The sequence below is a fragment of the Aethalodelphis obliquidens genome, unplaced genomic scaffold (assembly GCF_003676395.1).
Source record: "Aethalodelphis obliquidens isolate GAN/ISIS:26980383/991018 unplaced genomic scaffold, ASM367639v1 scaffold1, whole genome shotgun sequence".
NCBI lineage: Eukaryota > Metazoa > Chordata > Mammalia > Artiodactyla > Delphinidae > Aethalodelphis > Aethalodelphis obliquidens.
The window spans coordinates 108,027,111-108,050,604 of record NW_020837945.1 but is presented as its reverse complement, the minus strand read 5'-3'; the positions used below and the strand labels follow the sequence as shown (position 1 = coordinate 108,050,604).

General features: G+C 41.2%; 1 protein-coding gene across 2 annotated transcripts in view; it reads left to right on the top strand.

Moving 5' to 3' along the window:
- The window catches only part of KCNAB1 (potassium voltage-gated channel subfamily A regulatory beta subunit 1), a 422,691-nt gene that overhangs the window by 4,205 nt on the left and 394,992 nt on the right, over positions 1–23,494 (top strand). The window lies entirely within an intron of this gene.

Genomic DNA, 23,494 nt, shown 5'->3' with positions numbered 1-23,494 from the left:
ATGGTGTATTTAAGGCTTATGAAGATAATTAAGGGTGACTCAACATATCTAGCAAAAATGTGCACTTCACCTAGCACCTGACTGCCGAGGAGCCTATTGTGCTCAATTAAAATTTATGAGAGACCACTGTGTGTTCTTACAGAGGCTTTTTAGGAATTCATACGATCACCACCCTCCTGGAGAAAAGTGACTTACAGATAGAATAGAAAGAGCTTTTAAATACTATCAGAATTAACATTCCAAACCAGAACTGACTGAACCTATTTATTTGAACTGACTGGACATTTAGTAGGACAAGGCAACATATGAATGAATGTTGAGCTATAGCATTTCAATAGTGATTTCTACCATCTTAATAAATGTTTATTAGCTGGAGAGTAGTTACACTGAGTAGTTATATTTCTAATATTTCCTCTCTGCTGTCAAAGCTCCCTGACTTCTTAGAAGTTATTAACTTCTGTGTGCTTCCAGAGGATCAGACGTGGTCCTACGGAAAGACAGGCAGTTCTCCCAGGTGAGTTTTGGTGGACTCAGTTCCTGCCAGCAGGGCAGCAGGTGATCCATGAGCATAGCAACCTCTGGCTTGGGTTTATGCAGGAAGATCTGGCTGTTGAGAATCAAGCCTGCGGTCAGGGAATGAACACTGAAGAGCTGTTGATTGAACATCCTCTCTGTACAAAGACCTGTAGGTGACACAAAGGTGAATTAATTAAGAATTCTGCCCTCAAGTTAGGTGCAGCTTAGGGGAGATGAGACATGTATGTAAATAAGAAGTGCTACATAAAAGAATCATAATAGAGCTCGGAGGAAGGAGTGAGTGCTCCCAGCTGCAATGATTAGATCTGGAACCGCAAGATGCGCAGGACTTGAGCAAGAGGAGATGGGGGCCGGGGAAGGCAACCCATGTGGGGAAGAGCGTGAGCAAAGGCACAGACGTTTGAAAGTATGGAATGGGAATGGAGAGCTGCTTCTATTCACGAGGCTCCTGCAAGCATCCTGGAAGGGTTCTTAGAGGCTGGAGCTGGGAGCGTGGCCAGGAGAATGAGAAGAGGGGAGACCATTTCAGAGACTTGGGAGTTGGGCAGAGACCAGGTGTAAAGGAGAGGTGGAGCATGGAGGCTACTCTCAAGAAGATACAGTGGAGGTGGGGAGAGAGGATGATAGTTGAAGTCTGAAGCAGGGTCGGGGAGCAGTATGCAGGAGAAAGCAGATGTGTAGAAGTTTGTGAGCAGATTGGAGGAATCCAGGGGATAGAGAAAGTATGTAATGCAAGTAGTGAAGCAAAGTCCCTAAAGAGGAAGAAAATGGATTTAAGGGCACCAAATGCAGGTGCTGGCTTTGGCAAAGGGAAGTGTCAGTGGAATCCGGTGATGAAGAACACACTTCTGTAGTCCTGTAGTCTACAGGCTGCACCCCAGTGGCACCACCTGCCAGATGGAGGCTCTGGGCCTGACAGAGTCAGCTGACTTGGGGATTAAGGTCATAGATCCTGGAGCCAGGTTGTTGGGTTCAAGCCCTGCCTCTGGCACATAGTAAGTGTATTATTATACAAAGGTTCTAAGCATAATCCCTGCCCTTGTTATTATCATAAAACTGTTATTGGATCTATCAAAATTAGGGATGCCTCCACTTTCTGCAGTCTACTGACTCTACTCTGGTTCTATAAATGGGTATAAGAATACCTAGCTCAGAAGCCTAGTTTTAAATGATGTTTAAAACTAGACATGTTTTAAATGATGTAAAACATATGCTGTAGATTGGACACGTGATCAATTTTGGTCCCCTTGTCACTTCCTCTTCCCCCTCCTCTATCGACCTAGAACATGGTGAACAGCACCAGTAAAATGATGTCAGGAACCAGACAAAGATGTCACAAATAAAGAAAACTACAGGCCAATATCACTGATGAACATAGATGCAAAAATCCTCAACAAAGTACTAGCAAACAGAATCCAACAGCACATTAAAAGGATCATAAACTATGATCAAGTGGTGTTTATCCCAGGAATTCAAGGATTCTTCAATATATGCAAATCAATCAACATGATACACCATATTAACAAATTGAAGGAGAAAAACCATATGATCATCTCAATAGATGCAGAGAAAGCTTTCGACAAAATTCAACACCGATTTATGATAAAAACCCTGCAGAAAGTAGGCATCGAGGGAACTTTCCTCCACAATAAAGGCCATATATGACAAACATTGTCCTCAATGGTGAAACATTGTCCTCAATGGTGAAAAACTGAAACCATTTCCACTAAGATCAGGAACAAGACAAGGTTTCCCACTCTCACCATTATTATTCAACATAGTTTTGGAAGTTTTAGCCACAGCAATTAGAGAAGAAAAAGAAATAAAAGGAATCCAAATCGGAAAAGAAGAAGTAAAGCTCTCACTGTTTGCAGATGACATGATACTATATATGGAGAATCCTAAAGATGCTACCAGAAAACTACTAGAGCTAATCAATGAATTTGGTAAAGTAGCAGGATACAAAATTAATGCACAGAAATCTCTTGCATTCCTATACACTAATGATGAAAAATCTGAAAGTGAAATTAAGAAAACACTCCCATTTACCATTGCAACAAAAAGAATAAAATAGGAATAAACCTACCTAAGGAGACAAAAGACCTGTATGCAGAAAATTATAAGACACTGATGAAAGAAATTAAAGATGATACAAATAGATGGAGAGACATACCATGTTCTTGGATTGGAAGAATCAACATTGTGAAAATGACTCTACTACCCAAAGCAATCTACAGATTCAATGCAATCCCTATCAAACTACCAATGGCATTTTTCACAGAACTAGAACAAAAAATCTCACAATTTGTATGGAAACACAAAAGACCCCGAATAGCCAAAGCAATCTTGAGAACGAAAAACGGAGCTGGAGGAATCAGGCTCCCTGACTTCAGACTATACTAGAAAGCTACAGTAATCAAGACAGTATGGTACTGGCACAAAAACAGAAATATAGATCAATGGAACAGGATAGAAAGCCCAGAGATAAACCCACGCACGTATGGTCACCTTATCTTTGATAAAGGAGGCAAGAATATACAGTGGAGAAAAGACAGCCTCTTCAATAAGTGGTGCTGGGAAAACTGGACAGCTACATGTAAAAGAATGAAATTAGAACACTTCCTAACACCATACACAAAAATAAACTCAAAATGGATTAAAGACCTAACTGTAAGGCCAGACACCATCAAACTCTTAGAGGAAAACATAGGCAGAACACTCTTTGACATAAATCACAGCAAGATCCTTTTTGACCCACCTCCTAGAGAAATGGAAATAAAACCAAAAATAAACAAATGGGACCTAATGAAACTTCAAAGCTTTTGCACAGCAAAGGAAACCATAAACAAGATGAAAAGACAACCCTCAGAATGGGAGAAAATATTTGCGAATGAAGCAACTGACAAAGGATTAATCTCCAAAATTTACAAGCCACTCAATATCAAAAAAAAAAAAAAACAACCCTATCCAAAAATGGGCAGAAGACCTAAATAGACATTTCTCCAAAGAAGATATACAGATTGCCAACAAACACATGAAAGAATGCTCAACATCATTAATCATTAGACAAATGCAAATCAAAACTACAAGAGATATCATCTCACACTGGTCAGAATGGCCATCAGCAAAAAATCTAGAAACAATAAATGCTGGTGAGGGTGTGGAGAAAAGGGAACCCTCTTGCACTATTGGTGGGAATGTAAATTGATACAGCTACTATGGAGAACAGTATGGAGGTTCCTTAAAAAACTAAAAATAGAACTACCATATGACCCAGCAATCCCACTACTGGGCATATACCCTGAGGAAACCATAATTCAAAAAGAGTCATGTACCAAAATGTTCATTGCAGCTCTATTTACAATAGCCAGGACATAGAAGCAACCTAAGTGTCCACTGACAGATGAATGGATAAAGAAGATGTGGCACATATATACAATGGAATATTACTTAGCCATAAAAAGGAACAAAACTGAGTTATTTGTAGTGAGGCGGATGAACCTAGAGACTGTCATACAGAGTGAAGTAAGTCAGAAAGGGAAAAACAAATACCGTATGCTAACACATATATATGGAATCTACAAAAAAAAAGAAAATGGTCAGAAGAACCTAGGGGCAAGACGAGAATAAAGATGCAGACCTACTAGAGAATGGACTTGAGGATACGGGATGGGGGCAAAGGTAAGCTGGGACAAAGTGAGAGAGTGGCATGGACATATATACACTACCAAATGTAAAATAGATAGCTAGTGGGAAGCAGCCGCATAGCACAGGGAGATCAGCTCGGTGCTTTGTGACCACCTAGAAGGGTAGGATAGGGAGTATGGGAGAGAGAGAGATGCAAGAGGGAAGAGATATGGGGACATATGTATATGTATAATTGATTCACTTTGTTATAAAGCAGAAACTGATACACCATTATAAAGCAATTATACTCTAATAAAGGTGTTAAAAAATTGATATCAGGGATGACAGAGTGATGGAAATAGGCTACAATGGAATAACTCTAACTTTTTAAACCAATATTTTTTTCTTAGAAAACACTCTTGATTAATTTTTTTCTTATTAAAGAGAAAGCTCTTCTTTTTTTAAAAAGATGATATATATTTCTTAGAGCAGGCACACTTTCTTTAAGTCTCTAACTCTTGGAATATCTATATGAGAAATTACATAGAAGTATATTTCCAGAGATATTAGAATATGAGGACATTGTTGGGTAGTTTACTGTGATTTTAGACATATGCTAGAAAGATTGCTTCCTAGCTCGTTGTCCTGTTGTTTTGAATATTAGCGTAAATCAGTGTGCTGAACGATTGGATGAGGAATGAGAGGGTGAACCTGAATAGGACAGGGATTAGGTAGCCAGAGCAAGTTCCTAGCATCCCAGCAGCAGCCTCTGGGGAGACGTGGGTCCTTAATGGTGACGATGATATCCTGTGACTTAAGGACCATAAGGCTGTACTTGCCGTGTGCAGCTGTAACCCCCAGGGTGGTGAGTCAGAAGCAGATATACCTGGGCAGGCACACCCACCCTCACCGTAGGGACTTGCTTCAGTCTGCATTTCACTGGAGAAAATTGACCCAATTTCTCACTGTTACATTCCTATGTTGGGCCATGTTTCTGTGTGTCCATTTCCTTCAGAAGAATTGCAGACACGTTGAAGGCACTGTCTATGTCTTGGTCCTCTGACTTGCTGTCAGGGTTCTCTCCTAACTGGATGTTAGTGGATTATATAGAGCACAGCAGCTGCAGTTCCTCTTCCCCTGGTATCCTCTGCCTTTCCAGAGGACAGGCTCGTGCAATGGCAGTAGCATTGGTTGAGGGGTTTGGAGACATGATTTGAATCCCATTTTGTTCCGTGACCATAGTTAGGTTTTAAAAGTTCTCCAGAACCACTGCCCCCTCTGTAAAATAGAAGACTAGGCAAGATGATCTCTTTGGGCTCTTTCCAGCTCTGAGAATACATGGTATAATGATATCATAATCCAGAGCGAAGGAGCAGAGTTTGATTTTCTGCTCACTGACCTTTATAGGGACTGTGCAGTTTGTGTTAACTCTGAAAGAAAAAGGAAATGAGCTGATGCTTCGTTCTGAAGTTCTAAGAGCAGTAGAAAATTCTCTTTGATATTTAGAGTATATCATTTTAGTAATTGGTTGACCATTGCCAGATATGTTTGATTTTTTAGAAAATAAATTATTTAATAGAAGGAGAGTCACACAAACACCTTCAATTTGTAATGTCCCTGCTTATGAAATGTTTTCACCTTCATTATCTCGTGTGCCTTCTCGCAACATAAATCACATGTTCTTATCTCCTACTTTCTGATGGAGAACGTGCCTCATGAAGGTGGCCTGTCTGATCGTCCAGGCCTAGACCTTGGGTCTCCTGGTACCTCAGCCAGGGCTCTTTACTTGCTTTCAGTGTTTCCAAAACTATGGTACGCTAGTTGTACCTGAGATGATATTGGGGGACATGTGGACATTAAATCTCTCAGTGGTTTTATATTTGTTTTCATGAGCATTAGGAAAAAATGTATAACTTACACCTTAAACTTATGAATTCATGGTTATTGTGGCAGGGGACGAAGCTAAGATTTAAAGTAAGTGAGTCAGTTTAAAGGAAAATATTCAGTAAATATGAGTAGAGGTGGAACTCAGATCTGACAAAATCCTGAAGATGGTTCACAGAAGACTATTTAGTTCATCTCCTTCACATTTATCAAGCACCTATAGAGCATCATGCCATCTGCCCAGGGCTTCTTATATTCATTCTATTTAATCCATACAACAGCCCCATGGACTTGTTACAACCCACATCCTCTCTGATGAAGAACATGGCTCTGCTTATTCACTTTCTGTCTATTACTGCTTAATTTTTTCTTCTTTTCCCATCAAGAGACTAAAAGATTCCCTGGGTTGCCTCTCTGTGAATAGGCTCAAGTATATTCCAGGTTACCTCTTTGAGCCATTGCTATTTTACTCCATGTCCAAGGTCAGCCTTTCTAGTTCTGTCTCTGTATATTGAATATTCTTCTCCTGGGGTGGGGTAACATCATGCTGTGATTTTAAAATTTAACTTTAGTTATTTAGCTTTATTTTATACAGCTTTGGTATATTTTATATAGCTTGGTTTATTAATTTTTTACATTCACCCTTCAGCTTGTTGTGTACTTCTGGTGTTAGTCAACGAGAGACATTGTACATCTTGCTTTCTATATAAGCCTCCGGGGCTATATAACCTGGGGGCAGATCAGCATGAGCTCTGATGTCAGGCCAGCCCAGTTCTGAACTCTGACTCCACTGTGCACTACCCACCACTATCTATGTGACTTTGGACCTCAGTCTCCTTACTTGTAAAATGGGAATAACAATATTAGACATTCATAGAGTTGGGAGGATTAAATGAGATATCTGTCAAAGGTTTAGCACGGTGCTGAGTGCATAGAAAGGACCCTTCAGCAAATGCTATTATCACTGTTCCCCTTTGGAGTGCCATCAGCCTTCATCTGTTACTTTACTTCCACAGTCTTTCTTTCTCTGGATTCCTTCCGTGTGCTTCCTAAGCCTGGGAAAATTCCTGGACTCTAAGAGAAAGGTCTTGACATGCTGCTTCCCTCCTTGCTTCACTTAGAACCCTGTTCTTCTAAGATTTACATTTATGCCCTCATTTAAAATCCTTTCTGATTAGCAAGGACCAAATGTCTGTCTGACATGTCCTCTCTCCATGTGGAGAGGATCAGTCCATTGTCTTTGGAATAGAGAGGCCTGGGTTTAAAGTATGGCTCTGTTCCTGGTTAGCTGTGTGGATTTCAGCAAATCGTGTAGCATCGCTGAGCTTCAGTTTGTTCATCTCTATGGTGGAAATAGAAACATCTGCATTCTCTATCTTCTAGGAATTTAAAGGTTAGATCCAATAGTATGTGTGAAAATCCTTGGTATGCTATAAACCACTATCTATATATAAATAATCTATATATCTGTATCTATATAAACCATAACCACTATATGTTTGCTACTTTATTATTTTTATTTTCTTCTGCCCTGAGATGTTGGCTCTGATTCAGTCTAGAACATGGCTTGAACGTGGGCAGGGTTTCTTGGGTACACTGCAAAGACCATAACACCTGCCTTCCTTTCCTAATATCAGCAACTGCTTACTGAATACCTATTATAGACCCAGCCCTTTCCTTATATTATTCAATTTAATCCTTTTTAAATTGAATAAATAAATAATCCAATGTAATCCTTTCTAATAATCCGTGGTGTGGCTATTTTTTATCATCTCCACTTCATGGGAGGAAACTGAAACTTAGAAAAGATCCTCCACATGGTCAGATTCAAGTAAGCAATAGAAATAGCACTTGAACCTGGATAGTGGGCTGCAGATGTTACCTCTTAACCCCACAGAATATTTCCTCCCCAAGTTTGGGTTAATTGTGGATGGCTACTGAGATGTTACTTTAGTAATTTTACCTTCCACTTTCCATCACAGTACAAGGTTCTTTACTGGAACACAGTAAGGAATCACAGCTTCCCTCTTCCTGCTTAAGGTCCTTGCCTTTGCCCTGTGAAGGGCTGGGAGATGCCAGGCAGCAGCTCAGATGGGGAGGAAGTCACTCAGGTGGAGAGCAAAGCTCTGTGCAATAGAGTGGATTATGGATTTCAATATTTCTTCAGGCTTCTCTCCATCAAAAGAGCTATGTAAGGACAGAGGCCCAGGAGCCCCCCAAGCAGCATCCTCTATTAGATGAATTTTATTAGATGAATTTAACTCAATTTCAGATCTTAGGTTTGAGTCAGACTTTGGCCATCTCCCCTCACACAAGCTCTAAGAGGATGCAAAGGTTACACAGCAGCAGCTGCCCCAGCCTTTCCAGTTTTAGATTATGGTTGTCACTAAATGGCATGTGCTAACGTTCTGCCAGAGATTTTCACTGTTGTATTTTGTGCTTTTGCTTTGCGGGAGGAGGAAGCCTCATAGTTCTGAGGAGCACTTGCTCCCACTTCTCTGGAAAGGACAGTTGAAACAATGTTTCCTTTCCCCAACAACCTTTCTAGCGACCAGAGATACCATCAGGTGTTAGTCTTACAGTTTTGGAGGAAAATCTCCATTCCAAGGCAAGACAAATTGGGATTTTTTTGTGCATTGGCACACACATTGCAACCTAATCACAAACAAAGACTTGCCAAATATTTCTTCAGTCATCAGGAAATTAAACTGGGCTCCAGACCAGATATTTGGTTCTGGTTTCCAATCCAGAAAGAGCTTATTAAGGTTAGGCTGTGGGTAAATGCCCTTTACAAAATAAAAGTCCATTGATTTTTTAATTAAAGGTAACACTAGCTGCTAAATCCTGAAACCTCATTGACCTGATATAAGAAAGTTTATTTCCTACTCATGTAAGTCCAGTCAAGGGTAGGAAGTTCCAGTTAGGTGGGATCCAGGCTGATGCAAATTCTGTCATCTTCAGCTTTTGTTTTCTAAGCTGGCTGGTGGCTGAGTATTGACATTGATCCAGCAGACAGGAGAAGAATATGGGGGATCATACGGAAGATCACTGTAAGTGGCAGCTGTGGATAGAAGTCACATTGGCTGGAATCTAGTCACATGACCACACTGAACTGCAAGGGAGGCTGGGAATTGTAGTGCAAATGTGTGCCTAGGAAGAGAGGAAAACAGGCAAGGTGAACAGCTGGCTGGTCTCTGCCACAGAACCATGGTCAGAGCAGAGTGAAGGAGGTGCTGAGGTAGAGTCTGGCTGCTTCCTGTAACAGGGAGGGGCCAAGGCACTACTTTCCCTTCAACGTTATTCCTCAGGCCTGACCCGCCTGACCTGGCCTTTGCCACATGGTGGGTAAATCTCTTTTGGCTTCTCTACTTGGAACTCAATTTCCTGTTTCACTGAGAAGATTGAGAAGATTGATGGCCTTTCAGAAACCTGCAGATGGTGATTTGATATCAGCTTGGCAGGCATTTAAAACACAGCCTTGCTAATGTCAATCCATGGTGCTCAGCTCCCATTTTGAACCTCTCAGAGTTTTTTTAAATTACCCTAAGAGTCACATATGGCTGAATGAGCCAGGAGCCTTCCTGCAGTTTCTGTTTTATTCCTACTGCAGGCGGTTGTGAGGTGGAGTTGCCAGAGTGCAGCAGGTCACCCCTTCCCGTGGTAACAGCCACAGGCTCTGGCTGACAGCTCATGAGGCAGGATAAGGCACATGGAAACAAAGACCAGAGAGCCTTGTTGAGAGCCAAGAGAGCTCACTGATTCAGTCTGTTGTTTCAGAACTGGGCAGGTGTGTGTCTTTAAGATGAGTATCTACGATAGTATGTTCATTCAAACAATGTAATCATTACATATGTTTTTCTATAATGCACTTGCAGGATTCTTGAAGACAGATAAGCCAGTTGCTCTGTTCCCAGCAGCAGGGTGCACCATGGTTTTGAATATAATATTATTAGTAAAACTGCATATCATTTATGATGTTCTGGCATTTCTTCTCCATTTCGCTATTCTCACACAAGATACGTGCACATTTTTATGTGGAAGGGTGAGGAATTTGAGGAACAATTCAAGAGCCGTTTTTTAATTACAAATTTGAAATAGTTCACTTAAAAAAAATCAAAGCCCAAAGTGCATTTTGTAGCTTAATCTTCATATTTAATTTGATTATAGCAGTGAACATTAGGCATGAAACAAGCTGCCCAAAAGGACTGTTGAATTATTTAATTACCTATGGGACTGAGGAGGTGATAGTCAGCATAAACAATTCCACAAGTGGGGTGCATTAGAAAGATCAGCTCTTTCTGTCTCCAAGCTTAGTAAATTGCATTATGTGACTATCCAAACAGCAATTGCTTGTTGAACAAACTATTAAATGCTTAAGTCTGTTTGCAATATTTTAGGTTCCAGACGTAAATGTGTTTACAGTGTTCCAGTGTAAATGTGTTTTAGAAGTATTTTCAGTTGAATGAATTTCCAATGAAGTCAATAGTCAGAATTCAAGGACACTCTTTCCATATATACAATATTGAAAGAATTTCTAATAATCAAACTAGAAAATTAAGCAGAAATGCATTCAAGAGGTTTGATCATCTGTTATGTTCATTTCTGGGAATATGATGATACATGAGGCAGGCTTCTTGCCCTGAATAATCTCAGAGTCTTCTCAGGGAAGACAAGTCTACAATAACATTTGTATCGGTGTGATGTTTGAAGTGTGAATGAAGCGCTATGGAAATAAAGATAAGGAAATAATTAGTTCTGCCAGGAGGCGGGGAGACGGAATAGAAATGTCAGGGGAAAATACACACATTTTGCACCATTTCAACTCAACTTTTATAAGAATATGCAGGAATTTGTGTGTATGTGAACCAGCAAAGAGGCAGGTAGGAAAAGGGCAGCAGAAAGAAGTGTGTAGTCTGTAGCTCAAAAAGAAAGTTGACTCTTTCCTGGGCTAGGAATCAGCTAAGCCACTAAGTTACTAGTAACAGGGAAAAAGTTGGTGAGAATGGTCAAGGTAATATTCCTAAATGCAGAAAATAATTCACTGTTAGGCCTCGTTCATTTGACACTGTCAGAGAGTGAAAATCTTCAGTCAAGAGATTTTCCCCAGTACCTGAAGCTTTCTAATTTAACTGTCAAGAATTTATTTTAACTTTTTAAACCTGAATAAGCAACTTGACACCTCTAGTTTATCTCAGTAAATGTCAACTATTGTGCTATGTTAAAGTGTCTTCAGGGACTATTAAGGTCTATAGAACTATGTGCCTTGAAAATTAGAGGCCTTGTTTTGCTATTTGATTTTTAAATGTTGGCTTCTGTATTTTTCCCCCCCATGACTTTTTCTGTATCCTTACCTTGCTGTAAATTTTCCTTGTGCCTGTCAGAATGTCTGCCTCTAATAGCCCTTTTCATCAAATTTGCTATCTTTGCTGAGGAATGGGAAATAAGAAAATCTGTCTTACTTGAACTATGATCAAGAAGGAGTGGGTTTATGAATTGAGGTACTCTCCCAGGAGGTTTGAAATGTGGGCTTTGTGATATCTTATTTGTTCATTTGTAGATTCTTGGCGATGTTATATCTAACCAGGTTGCTAAAAAGGTGACCTTTAAAAAAATTCAGTTGTGTTTTTTAACATCTTTATTGGAGTATAATTGCTTTACAATGGTGTGTTAGTTTCTGCTTTAAAACAGAGTGAATCAGCTATACATATACATATATCCCCATGTCCCCTCCCTCTGCATCTCCCTCCCACCCTCCCTATCCCACTCCTCTAGGTGGTCACAAAGCACCGAGCTGATCTCCTTGTGCTATGCGGCTGCTTCCCACTAGCTATCTATTTTACATTTGGTAGTGTATATATGTCTATGACACGCTCTCACTTCATCCCAACTTACCTTTCCCCCTCCCACATCCTCAAGTCCATTCTCTATGTCTGCGTCTTTATTCCTGTCCTGCTCCTAGGTTCTTCATAACGTTTTTGGTTTTTTTTAGATTCCATATATATGTGTGAGGATATGGTATTTGTTTTTCTCTTTCTGCCTTACTTCACTCTGTATGACAGACTCTAGGTCCATCCACCTCACTACAAATAACTCAGTTTCGTTTCTTTTTATGGCTGAGTAATATTCCATTGTATATATGTGCCACATCTTCTTTATCCATTCATCTGTTGATGGACACTAAGGTTGCTTCCATGTCCTGGCTATTGTAAATAGAGCTGCAATGAACATTGTGGTACACGACTCTTTTTAAATTATGGTTTTCTCAGGGTATATGCCCAGTAGTGGGATTGCTGGGTCATATGGTAGTTCTATTTTTGGTTTTTTAAGGAACCTCCATACATACTGTTCCCATAGTGGCTGTATCAATTTACATTCGCACCAACAGTGCAAGAGGGTTCCCTTTTCTCCACACCCTCACCAGCATTTATTGTTTGTAGATTTTTTGATGATGTCCCTTCTGACTGGAGTGAGGTGATACCTCATTGTAGTTTAGATTTGCATTTCTCTAATGATTAGTGATGTTAAGCATCCTTTCATGTGTTTGTTGGCAATCTGTATATCTTCTGTATACCTGTCCATTGGTGAAAGTGGGATGTTAAAATCCCCTACTATGATTGTGTTACTGTCAATTTCCCCTTTTATGGCTGTTGGCATTTGCCTTATGTATTGAGGTGCTCCTATGTTGGGTGCATAAATATTTACAATTGTTATATCTACCTCTTGGATTGATCCCTTGATCATTATGTAGTGTCCTTCTTTGTCTCTTGTAATAGTCTTTATTTTAAAGTCTATTTTGTCTGATATGAGAATTGCTACTCCAGCTTTCTTTTGATTTCCATTTGCATGCATATCTTTTTCCATACCCTCACTTTCAGTGTGTTTGTGTCCCTAGGTCTGAAGTGGGTCTCTTGGAGATAGCATATATATGGGTCTTGTTTTTGTATCCATTTAGCCAGTCTGTGTCTTTTGGTTGGAGCATTTAATCCATTTATGTTTAAAGTAGTGATCGATATGTTTGTTCCTATTACCATTTTCTTAAATGTTTTGGGTTTGTTAATTGTAGGTCTTTTCCTTCTCTTGTGTTTCCTGCCTAGAGAAGTTCCTTTAGCATTTGTTGTAAAGCTGGTTTGGTGGTGCTGAAATCTCTTAGCTTTTGCTTGTTTGTAAAGCTTTTAATTTCTCTGGCAAATCTGAATGAGATCCTTGCTGGGTAGAGTAATCTTGGTTCTAGGTTTTTCCCTTTCATCATTTTAAAAATGTCCTGCCACTCCCTTCTGGCTTTCAGAGTTTCTGCTGAAAGATCAGCTGTTAACCTTATGGGGATTCCCTTGTATGTTTTTTGTTGTTTTTCCCTTGCTGCTTTTAATATATATTTTTTGTATTTAATTTTTGATAGTTTGTTTAGTATGTGTCTTGGTGTGTTTCTCCTTGGATTTATCCTGTATGGGACTCTCTGTGCTTCCTGGACTTGATTGACTATTTCCTTTCCCATATTAGGGAAGCTTTCAACTATAATCTCTTCAAATATTTTCTCAGTCCCTTTCTTTTTCTCTTCTTCTGGGACCTCTATAATTCAAATGTTGGTGCATTTAATGTTGTCCCAGAGGTCTCTGAGACTGTCCTCAATTCTTTTCATTCTTTTTTCTTTATTCTGCTCTGCAGTAGTTTTTCCACTATTTTATTTTCCAGGTCACTTATCTGTTCTTCTGCCTCAGTTATTCTGCTATTGATTCCTTCTAGAGAATTTTTAAGTTCATTTATTGTGTTGTTCATCATTGTTTGTTTGCTCTTTAGTTCTTCTAGGTCCTTGTTAAATGTTTCTTGCATTTTGTCTATTCTATTTCCAAGATTTTGGATTATCTTTACTCTCATTACTCTGAATTATTTTCCGGTAGACTGCCTATCTCCTCTTCATTTGTTAGGTCTGGTGGGTTTTTACCTTGTTCCTTCATCTGCTGTGTGTTTCTCTGTCTTCTCATTTTGCTTAACTTACTGTGTTTGGGGTTTCCTTTTCATAGGCTGCAGGTTTGTAGTTCCCGTTGTTTTTGGTGTCTGCCCCCAGTGGCTAAGGTTGGTTCAGTGGGTTGTGTAGGCTTCCTGGTGGAGGGGACTGGGGCCTGTGTTCTGGTGGATGAGTCTGGATCTTGTCTTTCTGGTGGGCAGGACCACATCTGGTGGTGTGTTTTGGGGTGTCTGTGACCTTATTATGATTTTAGGCAGCCTCTCTGCTAATGGGTGGGGTTGTGTTCCTGTCTTGCTAGTTGTTTGGCATGGGGTGTCCAGCACTGTAGCTTGCTGGTTGTTGAGTGGAGTTGGGTCTTAGCGTTGAGATGGAGATCTCTGGGAGAGCTTTTGCCGTTTGATATTACGTGGAGCTGGGAGGTCTCTGTCGGACCAATGTCCTGAACTCGGCTCTCCCACCTCAGAGGCACAGGCCTGACACCTGGCTGGAGCACGAAGACCGTGTCAACCACACAGCTCAGAAGAAAAGTGAGAATAAAAGAAAGAAAGAAAGAAAAATAAAATAAAATAAAGTTATTAAAATAAAAAATTTAAATACTTATTAAAATTTAAAAAAAGGCAAGCAAGAAAGAAGAGAGCAACCAAACCAAAGAAGAAATCCACCAATGATATCAAGCGCTAAAAACTATACTAAAAAAAACCAAAACCCAGACAGACAGAACCCTAAGACAAATGGTAAAAGCAAAGCTATAGAGACACAATCACACAAAGACGCATACACATGCACACTCACAAAAAGAGAAAAAGGAATAAATATATATATATAAAAAAAGGGAGAGAGCATCCAAATCAATAAATAAATCTACCAATGATAATAAACTCTAAATACTAAACTAAGAGAAACATAAAACCAGAAACAAATTAGATGCAGAAAGCAAACCCCAAGTGTACAGTTGTTCCCAAAGTCCACTGCCTTAGTTTTGGGATGATTCGTTGTCTATTCAAGTATTCCACAGATGCAGGGTTCATCTAGTTGATTGTGGAGCTTTAATCCGCTGCTCCTGAGGCTGCTGGGAGAGATTTCCCTTTCTCTTCTTTGTTTGCACAGCTCCCGGGGTTCAGCTTTGGATTTGGCCCCATGTCTGTGTGTAGGTCACTGGAGGGCGTCTGTTCTTTGCCGAGACAGGACAGGGTTAAAGGAGCAGCTGATTCAGGGTCTCCGGCTCACTCAGGTGGGGGGAGGGAGGGGTACTGAGTGCAGGGCGAGCCTGCGGCAGCAGAGACCGGCATGACGTTGCACCAGCCTGAAGGGCGCCGTGTGTCCTCCCGGGGAAGTTGTCCCTAGATCACGGGACCCTGGCAGTGGCGGGCTGCACAGGCTCCCGGGAGGGGAGGTGTGGGTAGTGAGCTGTGCTTGCACACAGGCTTCTTGGTGGAGGCAGCAGCAGCCTTAGCATCTCATGCCCGCCTCTGGGGTCTGCGTTGATAGCTGCGGCTTGCGCCCGTCTCTGGAGCTCCTTTAAGCAGCGCTCTTAATTCCTTCTTCTCGCGCACCAGGAAACAAAGAGGCAAGAAAAAGTCTCTTGCCTCTTCGGCAGCTGCAGAGTTTTTCCCGGAATCCCTCCAACGTAGCCGTGGTGCACTAACCCCTTCAGGCTGTGTTCACGCCGCCAACCCCAGTCCTCTCCCTACATCCAACCGAAGCCCGAGCCTCAGCTCCCAGCCCCCGCCCGCCCCGGCGGGTGAGCAGACAAGCCTCTCGGGCTGGTGAGTGCCGTTCGGCACCGATCCTCTGTGTGGGAATCTCTCTGCTTTGCCCTCTGCACCCCTGTTGCTGTGCTCTCCTCCGTGGCTCTGAAGCTCCCCACCCCCTGCTCACCCCCGTCTCCGCCTGCAAAGGGGCTTCCTAGTGTGTGGAAACTTTTCCTCCTTCACAGCTCCCTCCCACTGGTGCAGGTCCCGTCCCTATTCTTTTGTCTCTGTTTTTTCCTTTGCCCTACCCAGGTACGTGGGGAGTTTCTTGCCTTTTGGGAGGTCTTAGGTCTTCTGCCAGTGTTCAGTAGGTGTTCTGTAGAAGTTGTTCCACGTGTAGATGTATTTTTGATGTATTTGTGGGGAGGAAGGTGATCTCCACGTCTTACTCCTCTTTCATCTTGAAGGTCTCCTCAGTTGTGATTTTATTTGAATTAACATTGGAATCTTTGGGAAAATGCCAAGAGCTGTACATGCCTCCAGTTGAAGTTTATCTTGGAATAACCCTTAGAGACTTTAGAAAAGCAAACCATGTAGATGCAATTTTTCAAAATGTTGATGGGACACTTGTGCTCTTAATTGTATAAATTTCCCCAGGTGAAAAGAACATTCTATCATAAATAAAGTAAGCAAAGTAAAGCTATTCATTTGTCTTCCACGGCAGAAGCACAGGGCGGGTTTTTCAGCAGATTGTTTTTCAGCAGGATTGCCTTGGCACTTTAGTCAGTGATGAAACATTTACAATTATGATACAGTGCGATGACATTTCAAGAGGCAAGGTAGTACATGTGGGGCTTCAAAATACATAAACCAGTGTAGCGTAGTTAACTCTGAGGAGGTAATATTGTTTTCCCTATTTTTCTGAGGAAGAAACAGAAAACTCAGCACTCACATCACACAGTAGTACATTGTTGGGCAAGGCTTTAAACTCCTGTCTGTCTGGCTTCTAAAGCTCCTGGAAACTTGTACTTTATTCCAGTCCTTACAATAACTGACTTTTAATGTTGCCAATTTACCTGGATGTTTCTTTCCTCATTGGTAAAACAAGACAACTGAACCAGATGATTTCTAAGATTTCTTACAGTTTCAGTAGAATCATAGATTTTTTAGATTAACCTTAAGTGCCCAGAAGAAGATGAAGAGGTAGATTGGTTCAGACGGAATGATCCCAATAAGACCTCTCAGCAATGTGTCGTATCACAGCCCTGAAACTATACATTTTTAGGCCTTGGTTTGTAGCTGACGTTTACCTATAGGCCTCCCAGCCTTGTCTCGGACAAGTTCTAGACCCTGAAAGAATAATGTGCAGAAGACAATGGATGAGCCCGTTGGCAGAGCAGGAGCAGTAACCGCAGAGGTGAGGGGGTCTCTGCCGCTTTCAAATCTGCTTTCTGAGTAGATGCTTAAGGAGGGATGGAGGGATTTCTCGCCAGATGAGGAACAAATCAACTTTATCCAGATAATCTTTTACTTCTCTTTAGGAAGGAGAAAGTGAAGAGGGTAGAGACCCGTAGACCTGTATTTAAAGCCATCCCGTATATTTTGCAGTCATGTAACCCATAGCATTGAAATCTCCTGAAAATTGTTGCTTGCTCAGTCTGTCCACATCGGATGCATATAGCCAGGCCTGCTGTTCACTGCAACACAAGGGCATCATCCACACAGGCTTCAGTGTCGATGGGCAATCCCTCGAGTTGTGCAATGCAGCAGGTGCTATAACAACAACCACCGTTCATTCTGTGCCAGCTATTCAGATACGATATTCCCTTTAATCTTTGCAAGGCTGTGTTGTAATATGGTGAGGTGTATTTTCCAGAGGAAGAAATGGCACTCAGAAAGTGCCTGCGGTCAATCCACTACTTTGCTGTAGGTGTAGGAATCGAACCCAAGTCTTCCTGCTTTCACAGTCCATGCTCTTTCTACCATACTCCACCCCCAATCCGTGGAAATTCTCCAAGTCAGGCCAAAGCAGACTGGGATAAGGGGGGAATGTGCTCTTAGCATTTTGGAAGCATTGCTTCAGTGATGATTCGACAGCATGTGACCACAATACTATCCTGACCTCAAGCCTTCTGTGGCTCAACATTACTTAAAAAGAGAGTGTGGGGCTTCCCTGGTGGCGCAGTGGTTGAGAGTCCGCCTGCCGATGCAGGGGACACGGGTTGGTGCCCCGGTCCGGGAAGAGCCCACATGCTGCAGAGTGGCTGGGCCCGTGAGCCATGGCCGCTGAGCCTGCGCGTCGGGAGCCAGTGCTCCGCAACGGGAGAGGCCACAACAGTGAGAGGCCTGCGTACCGCAAAAAAAAAAAAAAAAAAAAAAAGAGAGAGTGTGAAGCCCATATAATAGGACTAAGGCCTCACCTCCCACCTTGCTTCCTCCTCACCTACCTCTTCTCCAAGGCACTCTGTGTCCCCAGTGGCCATCTTTCAAGGCATTTCTGGCCAGAGTGTACTTTTGCACATTGCAGCCCCATTGGCCACTTCCTTTGCATTAGCCTTAGAACAAAGGCCACGTCTTGTCATCTTTTGGGACACTTGCAGAAAGAGCAAGACAGTCACACCCAAAGTAGTGAAAGGAGACTTGCTGCAAATACCAAAATTCAAAGATGCTTTCTGGTTGTGGATGTGGGTCAGTGTGGGATAAATGCAGGTGCAGTGAGATACCAAGGGTCAGCCCTGCCCACAAGCCCTTTAGTCAAGGAAGAGACCCGAAGACCTGGTGGCCCTTAAGTATGCTTCTATTTTTCCTAAGACAAGGCTACAATGTATATATCTCTGCATATGTTAGCAATATGACAGTTACACCTCGGGGAGGGGTTGTTTTTATGTTGTAGTGCAATAGTGTATAATATACCAGCTGCAAGGATAAGGAGAAGAGATTAAAGCAGGTTGAGACTGAGGTGGAGGCGCTGTCTTTGGGAGCTGAGGCTGCCTTAACAGGGGCTCTCCATTACTCCCATGCTGTAACCCCATGCACTGAATGTGTGTCCCTTCCCCAGTCCTGCTGGGACGGTTTTATTCTATTCCTAAACACATTTTGGCCTAAAAGGAGGTGAGAGGGATTGTCTAGAAAAGGTCCAATCAATGATAAACAGACTTTCAAGATTAGCCTTCTTGCTTGATTGCAAACCTCTGAAAGAACTCCCTCCACCCTTCCAACCCCTTCCCTTTCCTGCTGCTGTCACTGATGCTGGGTTTCCATGTCTCCTCACTGCTTGCCAGTATTGTAGCTCATAGTGCACTGCTCTGTAGCCTTTACTCGTCTCCCTCCTCCCCTCTACTGTGAGCTTCTCGCAGTAAAGAGCAAAGGTAATGTTTTCTTCATTGTGTGGCGTTCATACGACCCACACGTCTTTAACTGTGCTCTCACCACATACAACTAGACCTGCAGGGAGCTCTGGCAAAGGTGAAGAGAAGATGGTAATGACAAGAAGAGAAACTCCTCTGATGGTTCCCAGCGGGATTGGAGGCAGACGTTTCAGTCAGGTGACTGCTTTCTGTCACAGCATCACCTGCAGAGCAAAAGGACGTAGTTCCCGTAAGTAATCGGAATGGGAAGGCAGGCTCGGATCTGTGGTCTGGTGTCTCTTGTCTAAATTCATTTGGACAGAACCAGCACTCCTTCACCCCAGCCATGGAAACACAGTCCCATTCCCCTGGCCTCACTAGCTCCTGCCTCGGTTTTCAACTGTAGTCCAAGACAATTTTTAGATGACAGTACCCTGTCCATAAATCTAGGATACGGTGTTTAATAAGTCACCTCTTTAGCCAACAAAAGTTTAAAATTAGGCTATAAATACGATTGATATATTCCAAGAATAATAGCATCAATCTCATGGGCCTGGTATGTTAGAGAACTAGCTAGTAATTCATTGAGTCAACACAGGAAGGGTTTTCATCTCTGCAGAATTTTAGCCCAAGTAATTTTTAAGACTCACAGGACATCAGATCTGGAAGAATCTTAGAGATTACTTAAGCCTGAGCCCATAAAAAAACTAAGGGGACAGAGAGGTCAAGACCTGCTCAAGGTCACACGGTTATTTATGAATGCTGAGCAGGTGTGGATAAAGCCTGTTCACCATCCAGGGCTATGTGAGCTTCTATTTGTGACTTCTAAGTCCCAGGGCCTCTTGCACCCCATCAACAGAACATGGTTGGAAGCATCACTCTCATCAGTTGGCCATGTCATTTTTCCCACACTCTGCTGACCCTGGGTTTGCATAATACTTCAAGATTCTGAACAGTATGTAGTAATTACCATCCCGAGACACAGAAAGACAGCAAGACAGACATTAACTGTCCCCCTAGCTGCTCAGAGCCATTTCTTATAGTCTTATACTTGTCATTTAAAGTTGATTTGCATTTGCATTGACAGCCAAAGAGACACACAGTTCCCTTATAAATATAGTTTCTACTCCCCATCTTCAAACTGGGACTTTTTATGACAGTTTTCAACTTTTAGAACTTAGTGAAAAGAAACTTCAGTTTCAGACAAATACTGGCTTTCTCATCCCTCTCTCCTCTCTTGGGCCTGGTTCCATATTCAGAGGGCAGAAAAAAACATTGAAGGGGGCTCATGTCTCATTATTCACGACTGCTCTTCTAGTTCACCTCTGTTTCTTCCTTGGCGGGAACTCCACTGGAGGAACCACTTCTGTGGCTCATTTAACCAGTGGCTAGCGTAAGTGATTGAACAATAGATACAACTTTACTTGGGAATTCGAGTTTCTCTTTAACAATGTCCTGCTGCCTGATTTCTCTTCTAACTTTTCTGGCCTTCTCTTTGTAAGCTTTTATTTCTCTCTTGAGGCTCAGAGCTTTGGCTGCTGGGGTGAAAATGGAAACAGATTGACAAAGTAAAAGGTAGCTTTGGGGAATTTAAAATTCAAGCAAGTAAATCATTAATATCCTTGAAGTGTCAGTCATGCACAGAACACCATGCTGATTATTATGGACGTCACAAGCTTTTGCCAGATACAGTCGTCCCTCCCCTCAAAGAGGAGTAAGTCTAGAGGGGGAGTTAGATGTGCACTTGCAGGAGGAGGTATCTAATACTCTGGGGCAATATATTATCATTCTGTGTTTCCCAAGGTAGGTACAAGTACCACTGGTGGACAAGGGGATGATTTTAGTGTGTACACAGATAGGGCATTAAATAAATTTGATTCCAATTGTAAAGGTGGTATATTCCAGTTTCAGTTTCCTCTCAATTCTTCTGATAACCTAAAAAAAAAGAGAGAGGAAAGAAAAGAAAGTCTCAGATCTGTGCTGAAATACCTTCTTCTCAATAAAAACTGAAAAGATAAGACATTTGGACACCAATAATTTCCACCTACAATTTAATACTATTCTTCATTTTAAATTTTATTTTTTACAGTTTGCATTCTATTTTATTACAAGTGATAAAGTTTTTCTTTTTATGATGCTTGTAATGTTTCCTTACTGAATATCTTAGTTAGGGTTGCTATAACAAATTACTATAGAGTATGTGGTTTAAGCAACAAACACTTGCTTTTCATAGTTCTGGAGATTAGGAAATCCAAGATCAGGGTGTCAGCATGGTCAGGTTCTGCTGAGAGCCCTCTTCCTGTTTTACAGACAACCATATTTTGCTGTGTCCTTATATGGCAGAAGGAGAGTGAGTTAGCTCTCTGGCCTCTTCTTGTAAGGGCACTAATCCCATTCATGAGGGCTCCACTCTCATGACTTAATCACCTCTCAAAGACCTCATTTTCAAATACCATCACAATGGAGATTAATTTCAACACATGAAAATTTGGAGGGACACAAACATTCAGTTCATAACATTTAGGTTAAAAAACTCAAGCTAACTCCAAACGGTAAATAAATAATGGTACAGGTGTTACAAAAATATGGCAGGAACCATTGGGGATGTGCAAATGTTTGGGAACAGTTTAGAATTGTTAAGTGAATGCCTTAGAAGTGAATTGCAAGATGAATTTCAAGGAATGATTGTATATCAGGGGCTGGGATCTCGGGGAAGAATTCCTAGAGGAGGTGAGCTTTAAGGGAACATTTGAAGGGACTGGCTAGAAGCCAAGTGAGCAAAGATATGGTGATCGGTGGGCTGGGAGCAGGAAGCCTGTTGAACTGGATGAACCATTCATGTCCAGGAGTCATGGTTGGAGGAGAGTCACAGCTGGAATCACAAGGTGGAAGGACCTTATATGAGGAGACTCTTTGCTTTTTTTTAAACTTTTTATTTTCAGATAATTATGGATTCACATGCAGTTGTAAGAAACAATACAGAGAGATCCCATATCCCCTTTACGCAGTTTCCCCCAATGATGACATCTTACATAACTACAGTTCAAAATCACGATTAGGAAATTGACAATGATACAAGCCACTGACATTATTCAGACTTCACTCATTTTACATGCACTCGTGTGTGTGTGTGTTTGTGTGTGTATTTAGTTCTATGCAATTTTAGCACGTGTGTAAATTGGTGTGTCCGCCACCATAGTCAAGACATAATAGTCCCAGCACAAGAAAGCCTTTTCTACCCTTTTATAGCCAGAGGCACCTTCCCCCGCTTTCTTCTTCCCTCTCACCTGGCAACCACTAACTGGTTCTCCATCTCTATAATTCTGTCAGTTCAAAAATGTGATATAATTGGAATCATACAGTATGTAACCTTTGGCATTGGCTTTTTGTCATTCAGCATAAGATTTACCCACAATGTTGTCTGTATCAGTAGTTCATTCCTTTTTATTGCTGAGTAGTATTCATAACACGGATATACCATGGTTTACCATTCATCCTTTGTAGAAAATTTGGGTTGTTTCCAGTTTGGGGCTGTTATGAATAAACCTTCTATGAACATTTGTGTACAGGTTTTTGTGTGAACATAGATTTCATTTCTCAAGAGTAAATTTCTGTTTCATATGGTAAGTTTGGTGTGTTTAGCTTTATAAGAAACTGCCATACTCTTTATGGAAGTCGTGGTACAATTTTATATTCCTACCAGCAGTTTATGAGTGATCCAGGTTCTCTGAATCCTTGTCAGCATTTAGTGTTATCATTTTATTTTAGCTATTTTGATAGGTGTGTAGTGATATCTCATTGTGAATTTAGTTTGCATTTTCCCTGATGGTTAATAATTAAGCATCTTTTCATGTGCTTATTTGCCATTCCTCCTCAGTGAAACGTCTGTTCATACCTTTTGTCCATTTGCTCATTGGATAGTTTATGCTTTTATTCTTGAGTTTGAGTTTTTGTTTCTTTATATGTTCTAGATATAAGTTCTTTGTCGGATATGTGATTTGCAAATACTTTCTCTCAGCCTGTAATTTGCTTTTTTCATTCACTTTACAGGGTCATTCACAGATCAAAAGTTTTAATGTTGATGTGATCCAATCTATAATTTTTTCCTTTTATGGATTGTGCTTTTGGCATCAAGTCTAAGATTCTTCTCTTAGCCCCAGTTCCTGAAGGTTTTCTCCTAAGTTTTTACCTATAAGTTTTCTAGTTTTACATTTATGTCTGTGATCCATTTTGAGTTAATTTTTGTAAAAATGTGAGGTTTTAGTCAAGGGTTCATTAATTTTGTTTGTTTGTTTTTGCTTATGAATGTCCAGTTGCTCCAGCACTGTTTGTCAAAATGCCTATCCTTCTATTGAATTGCTCTTGCATCTTTGTCAAAAATCAATTGGGCATATTTGTGTGGGTCCTTTGCTTTTTAAAGTCACCTTATTAATATTTCCTATCAT